The sequence below is a fragment of the Armigeres subalbatus genome, unplaced genomic scaffold (genome assembly GCF_024139115.2).
Source record: "Armigeres subalbatus isolate Guangzhou_Male unplaced genomic scaffold, GZ_Asu_2 Contig297, whole genome shotgun sequence".
NCBI classification, from domain to species: domain Eukaryota; kingdom Metazoa; phylum Arthropoda; class Insecta; order Diptera; family Culicidae; genus Armigeres; species Armigeres subalbatus.
In genome coordinates this window covers 448,633-460,587 of record NW_026943038.1, presented here as the reverse complement: position 1 = coordinate 460,587, position 11,955 = coordinate 448,633, and positions in this window count along the sequence as shown.

Genomic DNA, 11,955 nt, shown 5'->3' with positions numbered 1-11,955 from the left:
CCATTGTTTTGAATTCCAAACTCATACTTTTTGATGAATAATAGCGTTGTATGCCGGTCGGTAGTTTTAGATACATACAATCCGGTTGGTCAAAAATAATCATAAACTTCTCTCCAAATGCCAATGATAGCTGTCCATTCTGAGAAGATTTTTCTAAATTGTCAACGAAAAATTGAAAACCAAATTAAGGACTATTTTTTGTAGAAATCTTGTAAGTAAAGAAAAGCCAACAATGTTACATATACAGTTTCTCAAACAAACGGTTCAGTTAGTTTTGCGAGCAAAAAAGTATGATTGCCAATCCGGAGATAAGGAGTTCGATTCTCGGTCCGGTCCAGGGACAACGTTCTTGTGGACGTGTACGATACACATGTGGAAGTATTGGCTTGAGAAATGGATTGCGAGTGATATGACTATGCGTCCAATTTGGGAATCTCGAGCTCGTTCAGTAGCCGCTAGGTTGCGAAGGCCGACGGAGGTCCTTCGTAGCTTAGTTGGTTAAAGCACCAGTCTTGCGTACTGTAGGGTCATGGGGTCAAGTCCCATCGAAGGGAAAGTGGTTACCTCCAATACATTTTTTAAATCAATATCTTCCACATAACGTACATATTCACATATGAGTTTCCATAACATTGTAAATTAACGTCTAAGTCGGGTTGTTTAATCCCCGGAAATAGGCAATTAACTTTGATTGAACAACATTCTTGTTACCCTGGGCAAAGTGTATCCAGTGTACATGCCACACATATTCATGCAATGGCGGGCATAGAAACCCGACCAGTTAGTCATAACAAAATTTTATCAATTTGTGTTACAAATAACAAAGTTTGCAATTTGTTATAAATTCTCTGTCAAAGATGGAGGAAAACAAATTTAATTTCATGATCTTCATAACATGATTATAACATAATGTGTTATGTTTATTTTGACCGAAAAAAAAAATGCCTACATTTTTGGTAGATAAGAAATGAAAAAAAAAACGAGGTACCACATTCCGTATAACTTGAGCCTACATTCAAAGTTGAACCAGCTGGACAAAGTTAATTGCCTACATTAATGCTAATCATAATCTTTTTAATAACATAATTTGTTATAGTACAAACTATTTTCACCGCTTTTAATGTAACACATCGAGTTATATTTTTGTTCAATTGATAACATATTTAGTTATATTTTTGTTAAAACAAGAAGAGATTTTGTTACGATTCTTGTTATTTTAACTACTAATGGTACAAGTTTTATAACAACCGCTGTTATAAAAAAAACTGCTGTAACAGAATAACAAGGTCTGATATAAATCTGTTACTATCTACTGGTCGGGAAATCTTTCAATTAACAACTGAGAAAATGCCAAGTTGAAAAGCAGACCAAGTTCCAGTTGGAATGTAGAGCCATAGAAGAAGAAGAAGAAAACTCCCCCTCTACCCATTGTCAAACTTTTTGTATTGAACCTCCTTGAATTATTGTATGAACCGTTACGCTATTCGGAACTCTCATTTCCTCCTAAAAGCATGACGTAATTTGTGAATGGTCTTGACCATGTAGACCATGCAGACCTTTTAGAACACTAGAATTCAACTCCCGAATACTTTGCACTCCCGAATTACCAACTACCAGGAGAGCTGTTTAAACACGGTGGTGAGGCACTGGCTAGAGCGCTGCACTGGGTGATTACCAAGGTTTGGGAGGATGAGGTTTCGCCGCAGGAGTGGATGGAAGGTGTCGTGTGTCCCATCTACAAAAAGGGCGCAATCACATTGCTGAACGCCGCCTACAATGTACTCTCCTCGAAAGACTGCGGTGGGCCGGGCACGTAGCCAGAATGTCGGACAGTAATCCGGTGAAAATGGTTCTCGACAACGATCGGACGGGAACAAGAAGGCGATGTGCACAGCGAGCAAGGTGGATCGATCAGGTGGAGGACGATTTGCGGACCCTCCGCAGACTGCGTAGCTGGCGAAGTGCAGCCATGGACCGAGCTGAATGGAGAAGACTTTTATGTCCAGCACAGGCCACTCCGGCCTTAGTCTGATAAATAACAATAATACTTTGGATAACAAATATTATCCATTGGCGTAAATAAAGGGGGCTAGAGAGGGAGTCTGAGCTCTCCCTTGGAAAAAAATAGCCCCCCCCTCCTCCTAGGATTTGAAAGAAGAGAAAGCTGGAATTTTAATTTCGAACATATCTCGGGTACTTATTGAAAAAGACGTATGTGATTTTGTAAACAAAGATTCAAACGTCGATTTGTCCGATCTGATAGCACTCCCACGCAAACCATCACCATAGACAGATAGGGGGAGGCTTCACCTACCTGTTGGTGGTGTTGGTTTGCTTGGGAGTGCCAAGATTGGACAAATCGACGTTTGATTTTTTGTTTACAAAATCACATACGTCCTTTTGAATAAGTACCCGAGATATGTTAAAAATTAATATCACTGCTTACTAACTTTTCAAATCCCGAGATATAGCATAATAATTTGAAAGCATCATCGTTTGGAACTCGAAGCGAGAAGCGAGGAATATCCCAAGTCATCCCGGCGTTATTACCGGTAAGCCCGCTGCGAACAGAGTTGCTCGCTGCCAAGGCGTCAGCCACTGAAGGTAGGAAGTGAGAAGAAGACTCTGCCGCCGACGCTACGTAGGTCATTGAAGAGCGAAGGAAGTGGAGTAGGAAGCCGCCAGGAAGACGGGCCCCAAAGACAGGTTAGCTAGCTTTAAGGTGAAGGTGGGTTGAGTACGAAAACAAAGCTTTGAAAGTGTTGGTACAATAAAAACTGTCATATACTGTAGGGTTTTTGGTATCATATTTATAAAAAAAAACAAAGAATATTAGTAGGGTTGTTCAAAAAACGATCCAGCTCCACCACGCTCAATCGATTCCGTCTCATGCTCCGAGTGTGCTCCAAAAGTCGATTTGAACAAAAACTAATTGAGCATAAGCCGGTTGAAGTTTGTATGAAAGCTAGTATGGGAAACTAAACCTTTTATTAATTACACTGGCTACAGTGCCTCTCCTCCAAACGCTGGCGAAAAGAGAACCCACATAGCTGAATGAAAACCGCACCTTGGGAAAAATCCATTGATTACGTAACGCGAAAATAACATTTTTTACCCCGCTCACTCCTATGTCACACTTTTTGTATGAAGTATCTGCTCCTGGTGCGATTAGTACACAGACAATTCTGGCTATTTTGTTGAATTACACGTTTCACTGATGCTTTCTGAGAAGCCTAATTATCATGCTAAGGATTCGCAACCTCGATTAGAATCGACTTCCAACTATCGGAACGACAATTTAATATGCATTGTCTATGTAGTCAAAGCTCTTGAATATTTCATCCAGTTATATGGTCTCCCCCCTTGGCAGGGCCCAATGACGAAGCGCCACAATCAGAATAATTTACAATTCAACCTCGCCATATCAACTCTCATACAAACCTGAAACGACCTGTGCACGGTAAGCCCCTATTCAAACCAGCCCAAACCATCGGAAGACACCCAGAATATGAAACATATTCGGCTGAGCGTTGCGGAGCAAAATATTTTGAGCCACCCTAAATATTAGTTTGCTGCTGCCGGTCCTGGTGTTTACATTTGCCCACGATCCGTTTTTAGTGGTTTTTTTCGGTCAAAAATAGCAGTTTTTATAAAGTTTTCGCTTCAAACAAGTGACTGATTCCAAAAAGTGATGTTTAATTGGCATTCCATCAACATTTCGGGCAGCTCATATGCGGAGAAGTGTGTGAAAATTTGATTTTTTCAATGCCCTTTGAGAAGAAGTGAAGTGCAGTGATAACCCCACCAAATCGCGAACGGCTAATAAATTGGCACGAAACTGCTGATTTATGGTATAATTCGTGCTGAAATGCATAGGACTCTTCGAAGAAACATGTTCATTATCACGGGAAGTAAACGAAAAAGCTGTGAGCAGGTTAGTAATTTGAATATCAAACTTTTGTTCGGTGCTGTTCGATGCATTCGAATGTGGAAGGTCTGGTGCCATATTGACTGCCATCGTGGTACTCTTCCAACTATGTCCTTAAGGAAGTGACAGATTGACGAAAAATAAAGTGTCGCAAAGTGAAGTTCTGTGGTTTTCCCTGCATTTTGATTGTGAGCGGGGCAACTCTGAGGTTATTGGATCAGGGAGTCTCAGCATAGCCCAGGACATACTTACCCAATTTTTACAAACTTGTATAAGATCTGGGCATATGAAAAAATGCAAAATACTTATACAAAGATTGTAAGAGACCTTACAATTTTGCAAGCTTCTCTTACAATATTTGTTTGTTAGTTTACATTTTTTGTTTTTGCCTTTCTCGTACAACAAAGTTGTACCAGAAAGGCTTTCATTTCACTCCCAAAACGTACTTTTTATAGAGCGCTTGTAGACCCATAGTATTATATACCATTCGATTCAGCTCGACAAACTGAGCAAATGTCTGTCTGTCCGTGTGTGTGTCCGTGTGTGTGTGTGTGCTTATGTGTGTGCACATTGGAAACATTAGCCAATTTTTCTAGTACTAAACCTGAATCGATTTTGCTACAACAAGTTGCATCTGATGGGGAATGTTTTCTTCTTGTTCACTATTGAGTTTCATAATGATGGCACTTCTCAAAAATAGTAAATATTCAAAGAGTTATGAGACATCATTATTTCGTAACAAATAAGCTATCGATTTTCTAGGTTAAGTTTTCCCAAGACACAATTTATTCTGAAACCGGCACACTGACAGCATAGAATACACAGCTTACACGGAAGAAAAAACTTCACAAAGAAACATAGAAACCCATTAATGAGTTAAAAAGTACCTATTTTAAGATTTCATGTATACACTGAAAATTCTCGTTTATTTTTTCAAAATGACCTAAGAAACATATTTTCATGAATGAATTTTAATATTGCGATCAACAGACCAATATGACTAGACTGCTTTTTGAATAGGTCGTATGTACCAAAATAAGACAATTTGAGTTGATTACATCATTCAATAGAGAATTTACAGTTGATTTTGTGTAATAAAAATGATTTCGATATTTTAATAATTTTTTAAAATATTATTCCGAAATGATTCGACGTATCCGACGAACCCTTACGAACGACGAAAATCGATTATTCGACCTCTTGTCACAAAAAGCCTTTTCAACTAAAAATGATTAAATTTGAAATTCAGTGCATACGACCTTCTGTCAAAAAAGGTCGCATGTACTGAAAGTGTCAAAATAAAAATAAATGCACATAAGACTCTTTGTGGTCAGCCTATAAATTTGAATGTTAGCTTAATTTTAAGTTATTTTTGTACTTAAGTGTATGGAATACCATGTGAGGTAAGTAAATCTAACTCTAAGTGAATTCTTCGCTCTTTTCTATCAATATTTCCAAGATTTTTTTTTAAATTTTCAGGTGCTGCGTATCGGTTGAGTATTTTATGTGCTCGTTCCAAATGTAATGAAGGTATATGCTAATCTATACGATTCCACTCCGTCTTCGTGTTGGCCTACAAACAGACCACTGGATACTAGATGTAGATTCCATCAGATAATCCCGATTTATGGAACGAGAATGTCTAGTGAACTTCGAAAAGCTTTTTGTTCCCTGCTTGCTTATCAGATGGACATAGACAATGTTCCGAAATTCTTTGAATTGGATACTCGTCGTCATGGACATTTGATGACATCATGGGTATAGTATCCGAGGCCGCCGAATCGGCCATGACAATTACCTACGATACCGTAAAGAAAAAATGACTGTTCGTCACTAAAATCGTCACAAGCAACTACAGGCAGTGGCGTAGCCATTGGGGTGGTTTTGGACATAAAACTCCCCCAAAGACAACATTTTCAGAACAATTTTTTTTTTCGAAAAGAAAAATGTTTGGATAGCCCCCCCCCCCCCGTCAATTTTCTGGCTACGAAACTGACTACAGGATACTATTAGTATAATATCATGGTGTACATCGTGAAATAAAATGTTATAGAAATGGTGTATGAATGTGAAAATAAATATATAATATATGTATATAATGAGGATTAATGTATTTTTTTTTATACCACGATGATTCAGCCAACGTTCCTAAACTATTTACTGTATTGCTTCAATGTGTATGTATCTGAGTTGAAAACACATTATGTCTCGCGTAAACGTCACTTGATGACCTACATCGTCAAATAAAGGTTTTGAATAATGAATAAGGTAAATCCAAGGGTAAATCTTGTTGAGCGGAGTTATCTATGAATCTGATTAGATACGTAGGTTTATTCGATAAATCACATATAACATTAATGTAATTCAATGGGAGAGAAAATCTTATATCATTAAATAAACGGCATAATGTTAGATATACATTAAGCATTTTGAGAGCTTTTAGGCATAGGATTGCCAATCAGAGGATTGTAAGTTTGATTCTCAGTCCGGTCTAAAATATTTTCGGATGAGAGACGACTTCCTTGACCTACGTGTATTGTATACATAGTACACGCCACACAGCAACAAAGTCATGTATAATAGTAGGCATAGAATATCCTTCGCTTAATAACTGTAAATGTTGATGTAAAAGTGTAAAAGCAGACCATGTTCCAAATGGAATGTAGAGCCATTGAAGACGAAGAATTCAAAATTGGGTGTAATAATTTAAACTGTAGACTATCATCATGTGTATAAATACCACGAATTACAATGGATCGGATGGGGCCCTCCTTAGCCGTGCGGTAAGACGCGCGGCTACAAAGCAAGACCATGCTGAGGGTGGCTGGGTTCGATTCCCGTTGCCGGTTTAGACAATGTTCGGATTGGAAATTGTCTCGACTTCCCTGGGCATAAAAGTATCATCGTGCCAGCCTCATGATATACGAATGCACAAATGGTAACCTGGCTTAGAAACCTCGCAGTTAATAACTGTGGAAGTGCTTAATGAACACTAAGCTGCGAGGCGGCTCTGTCCCAGTGTGGGGATGTAATGCCAATAAGAAGAAGAAGACAATGGATCGGCAACAAAAGTAGCAGGATATCACCGTTAGTTCGTACACTTTGTGTTTAATACTACTTATTTCGTCAATGGTCTGCAGCATTCCGTTCAAAACTTTATATTAAGGACTTGGGCTAAGGACAGGCATTCGTATCATGGTAGAGGATAACAGAACATAATTTCAAAGCTATCTTTGTTAAATACAATATTGTACGTTTACTTGCTAGGTGGACACGGTCGGTTAGAGCCGTTCCACCAAGTGTTCGTTAAAGTAGTCGCTGCGACTGTAATATTGAAGAATTGATTTCATTTGATTAAATATTTGTAATCATTAAAATTAAGTTTTATAAGACATTAACATTGCCGTTCCCCTCGATTTTTTGCGCTTACTCTGAGTAGCCGTAAAAGTAATGGGAAAAATCTTGATAGCGAGTAAATCCACAATAGTTGGCATTGTATTAAAATTTAAAGTTGTATACCGTAGTACGAATACCAGAGATCATATGTATTAAGCTTCAGAGCGACAATGCTGGGCAATGCGGGGCAATGTAGTGCCAATAAATGTTGTTCCGGTTATTCGATTAAATTTGTAAAGGCTAGTTATATAAAAAAGAATAATTTATTGCTACTAAATAATGCATATTTACACGTGATTGCATTAGTGAATTTCAGTTAAATCAAGCAGATCAGTATTCAATGTCTTGCTGGTAGGGGCTGGTAATATTGTGGTGTACCACTGATCACACAATCTTGCATGTTTTTCTCCTCCAGGTGTAAGTAAGGCAACATGCCTATTTTATTTTTTATTATTCCGGAATTATTGGGTAGATGCTATTCAGGTGCGTTCTAATCTCGGCTCTAATTGGGAAGAGCCTGAAACAAAAAGCAAAAAAAAGGTCACTGAAGTTATATAGTCAGAAGAAACTAAGATATACATTCACGTCTAATGGGTCTCAGATTCACACTATTTGAATATATACTTATACAAACCTCCATTATAATAGCTTAACTAGGAACACATTCGAAATTGTAAATGTTGTCCAAAAAATACTAGATTTAATTCAAAAACATTTTTTAAAATCACTTCACATGACATGGGTCGTATGTAAAATAACACCCACCAACCGGTCATATCTAACAGGTCGCATGAACAAGGAAGTTGACAGAATGACGGAACATACTAGTCGAAAGTTACATGGTGACCGATTTTAGGTCGCAGCGATTAGGTCGAATGTTCGCATGAAATCGTGAAAATGACTTAAAATAGTATTTATCCTAAAAATTAAGTATTTAGCAGTAAGAGCTACTGATTCTGAAATACAATCCAAAATTATAATTTTTATCAAATTTATGACGTGATATTTGAATGCTTTTGATGCTTTTGTGTAAAATAGCAATTGATTTTATTTTGGGAAACTTTGAACATCGATTACTCTGTTTCATGAAAATGACACATAGGACCTATTCAAAAAGCAGTCTAGATGATAGCTTTTGATTGCAGTACACAAATTAATTCATGAATAAAAGGTGACATATGTTCTTTTTAAAAGTTAAGCGTCATTTCTGCCATTTCTTTCCCCTATGGGCCGATGTGAGCAGTGAGAAGTGAAAAGTGAGACATGAGAAGTGCAAGAAGTGAGGAGTGAAAAAGTAAGAAGTAAGAAATGAAAATGAGAAATGAAAATCACCAGATGATCCGAAATGAAAACAAAAATGTTTTTCCAAATTTAATCTAGACTATCCTTTGAAAAGAGCTGAAATTTTTGCTGATATTTTCAAATGGATATAATAGGAAAACGACGCATCCCACAAAAAGTGTTGTATGGGTGACCATCGCAAAATCAGTCTAGCTTTCTAGTGAAAATATCGGAAACAATCCAAATCGAGGCCCTACACTGAAAAAATCAGTTTAAAAATTTTAAAGTCGATTTGCGAAAAACGCCCTTTTTATTTAAATGAAATTTTGTCTCGAGATAGATGATTATGTTCCATACTAACAGTTCCTACATCGCAAGATGGGCACTCTTAAGGAAAAAAAGTTTTTCTAACAAAAACTTTTCTTGTCGGAATTATTTTCAGTGTATTTTCATCTGAAATTAAACCAATGAAAGCCATCGTTATAGAACCCCAAGCAAATCTATTTTTATGATACATTGTCTAATTTAGCCACTAAATATAGTTTGTTTTAAATTAAGAGTAATATTAAGAAGGGTTTATATCTTCAAAAAATATTATATTCCATTATTAGCTTCTTTAGTTGCGACCAGTTACGACCAAAACATTGTACTCTGCCTGACTGTACAGGAATACTTAATATGAGTATATTATGTATACATATGTTAAATCCACCCCTTAAAGACATTGAAAAAATCAATTCCGTCAAGAAAAAGTTTTTGTTAGAAATTTTTTTTCCCTTCAAAGTGCCCAGCTTGCGATGTATAGGGAATAGGTAGGGAACATAATCACCTATCTTGAGACAAAATTTCGTCCAAATCGAAAAGGGCGTTTTTTGGCAAATCGACTTTTAATTTTTTAAATCGATTTTTTTAGTGTTAGGTTCAATTTTGAGTTTTTAAAAAGTTTTATTAGAAAGTTTGACTGATTTTTAAGGATAGTCACCCATACAACACTTTTTTTAGTAGGAAGGGTCGTTTTCGATTATATCCATTTGAAAAAATCAGTAAAAACAAGTTTGACCCTTTTCAAAAGATAGTCTGAATCAAATTTGAATAAACTAAGTATGCACTTTTCCTTTAACTGCACTTCTTAAATATTGACCAATAAATTTACAAAAGTCAACTTAAACAATCAGAACACTTGCAAGTTCCCAAAAGTTCTATTTTGGCTTTACGCATTTTATTACATTTCCGCATAACTTTCAAAAGGACCTAAGTAAATTTTTTCATGAATTTCGCTTAACTTTTCAAAAGGACGTAAGTAACATTTTTTTCATGAATTAATTTGAATACTGCAATCAATATTGTGATTCTCGAGATATTATAGCATTTTGCTCATTCACCTCTGCCTCGCTTAGTTGTGCGCCGCTAAGGTATTGTGTCATATTATGGTACTTTACTCAATTTAAGTGTAGAATATTACATCACAAATTAAACATAATTGCACTACTAATCTCCACTTAAACAATATCCCAAACGCAACACAGGCGAAAAAAGAAAAGCAAAAACTACTAAACCTCGAACAATTTCACTTAAAATATCTTTTCGTAAAGGGACGACAATATGCTACATACCTTACAAGCGAATGTGGAAAAGCTTACCGAAAGCTCACATCTATTTGACATTGGTTTATTTACTTTTTGCATGGCGCACAACTCGGCGCATGGGACCCGGCGCGTAACTGGTGAGCCAGTATGCTAATTTTAGAAAAGAATCGCAATAGCTTTCATGTTGTTCTGTTGATTGCAGTACTCAAATTAATTCATGAAAAATGTTACTTAGGTCCTTTGATAAATTATGCGAGATCTATAGGACAGCGGGAAGTACTTTGCTGATAAACGTTCATTTCGAACAATACACCGCAGATTGCTGGTTAATTTTTTTTTTGACATATACTCTGTCTCGCTCAAACCAACAGCGAATAATCTAGCGACTACTTTAACGAACTATTTAAGGAACAGCTACTTTAACCGACCGTGTCCATTTAGCAAGTACGGTGTTGAACATAATCTGGAGATTAAAATAACACTTAATAAAGTTTAAAAAAACTTAGCAAGTAACCGCACAATATTGAGTAAAACAAATTAAGGGTGTAGCATTTCTGCATGCGGTGAATAAATTTCGCACCGTGTATATAACTGACAGCATGAATGTTTGTGTTGCTTCATTCGTGCTTTATATTGATGATGCTAACCTCTCAAGCAAAGTTTTCCAAAGCTTCAAATGTGGAACACGAAACTAATGGACGAACACACACGCGCTAGAGACCCGAAGCCGATGACTTCATCCGCCTCAACACAGCTGTAAAAGTTTTCGTCGTTGGAAATAAAATCGCATACCTACGTACATGCTTTCTCGTGCGCTCGTTACGTTTGCTGCCATTTTGTTTCATGCTTTGGAAGGAAAGAAGAGGCGTGTCATTAAGGCTAACTGCTTTTTGGTTTGGGTGGTTTGGTTGGTTTGGGTGGAATGATGGTGTAGTTTGGGCATATGGGTGATTTGAACATACACCTTTTCATACACCTCCTTATTTCCATATTATGCGGCTTTTTTTCATTTATATTTATGTGAATTGTTGGTTTCATTTTCACAAATGTACTTGTACAATTATTATACAAAGGGATGCAAAATCAATGTATGACATACAACTATGTAGTATGATTGAACTTTAATATTACATTGGCGAAAAAACACTACGTGGGAATCAGGAAAGTTGGAAACATATCGAATTTTAATCCATATGTATTTTTCAAAACGTGCCGTTGCGCTAATCATTGTATTTACTATCGCTAATCATTGTACTACCGCACGATCGCATATTTGTAACATATGTATTTTTTCCTTTCTCGTACAACAAAGTTGTACCGAAAGGCTATATGATTGCTAAAAAAACTTGATAGAAGGCCCGGAGACCCATAGTGTTATATACCGATCGACTCAGCTCGACAAACTGAGGTGACGTCTGTTTTTTTGTGTATGTGTACAAATTTTGTAGGCACACTTTTTAGAACTTAGAATTATCCGATTTACTCGCAACAAGTTGCATTCGACGGGGAATTGTTTGCTATTGGAAATGGGCCCGATCATTGCTTTTCGGAATTATTGAAAAATCATTGTTTTTCCCCAAAGGTCCCCTTTGAAAATTCAAAGAACAATTTTTTTTTAATGGTGGCAAGGCAAAAATATTAAAAATGATCGAAAAAATGTGATCTATTCCCCCAAAGAGCTTTTTTGACCTTTCTAATGTGATTTTTTCAATATATTTTATAATGCACGAGAAAGGCATCATCACTGCTAGTTGGATTAATCTG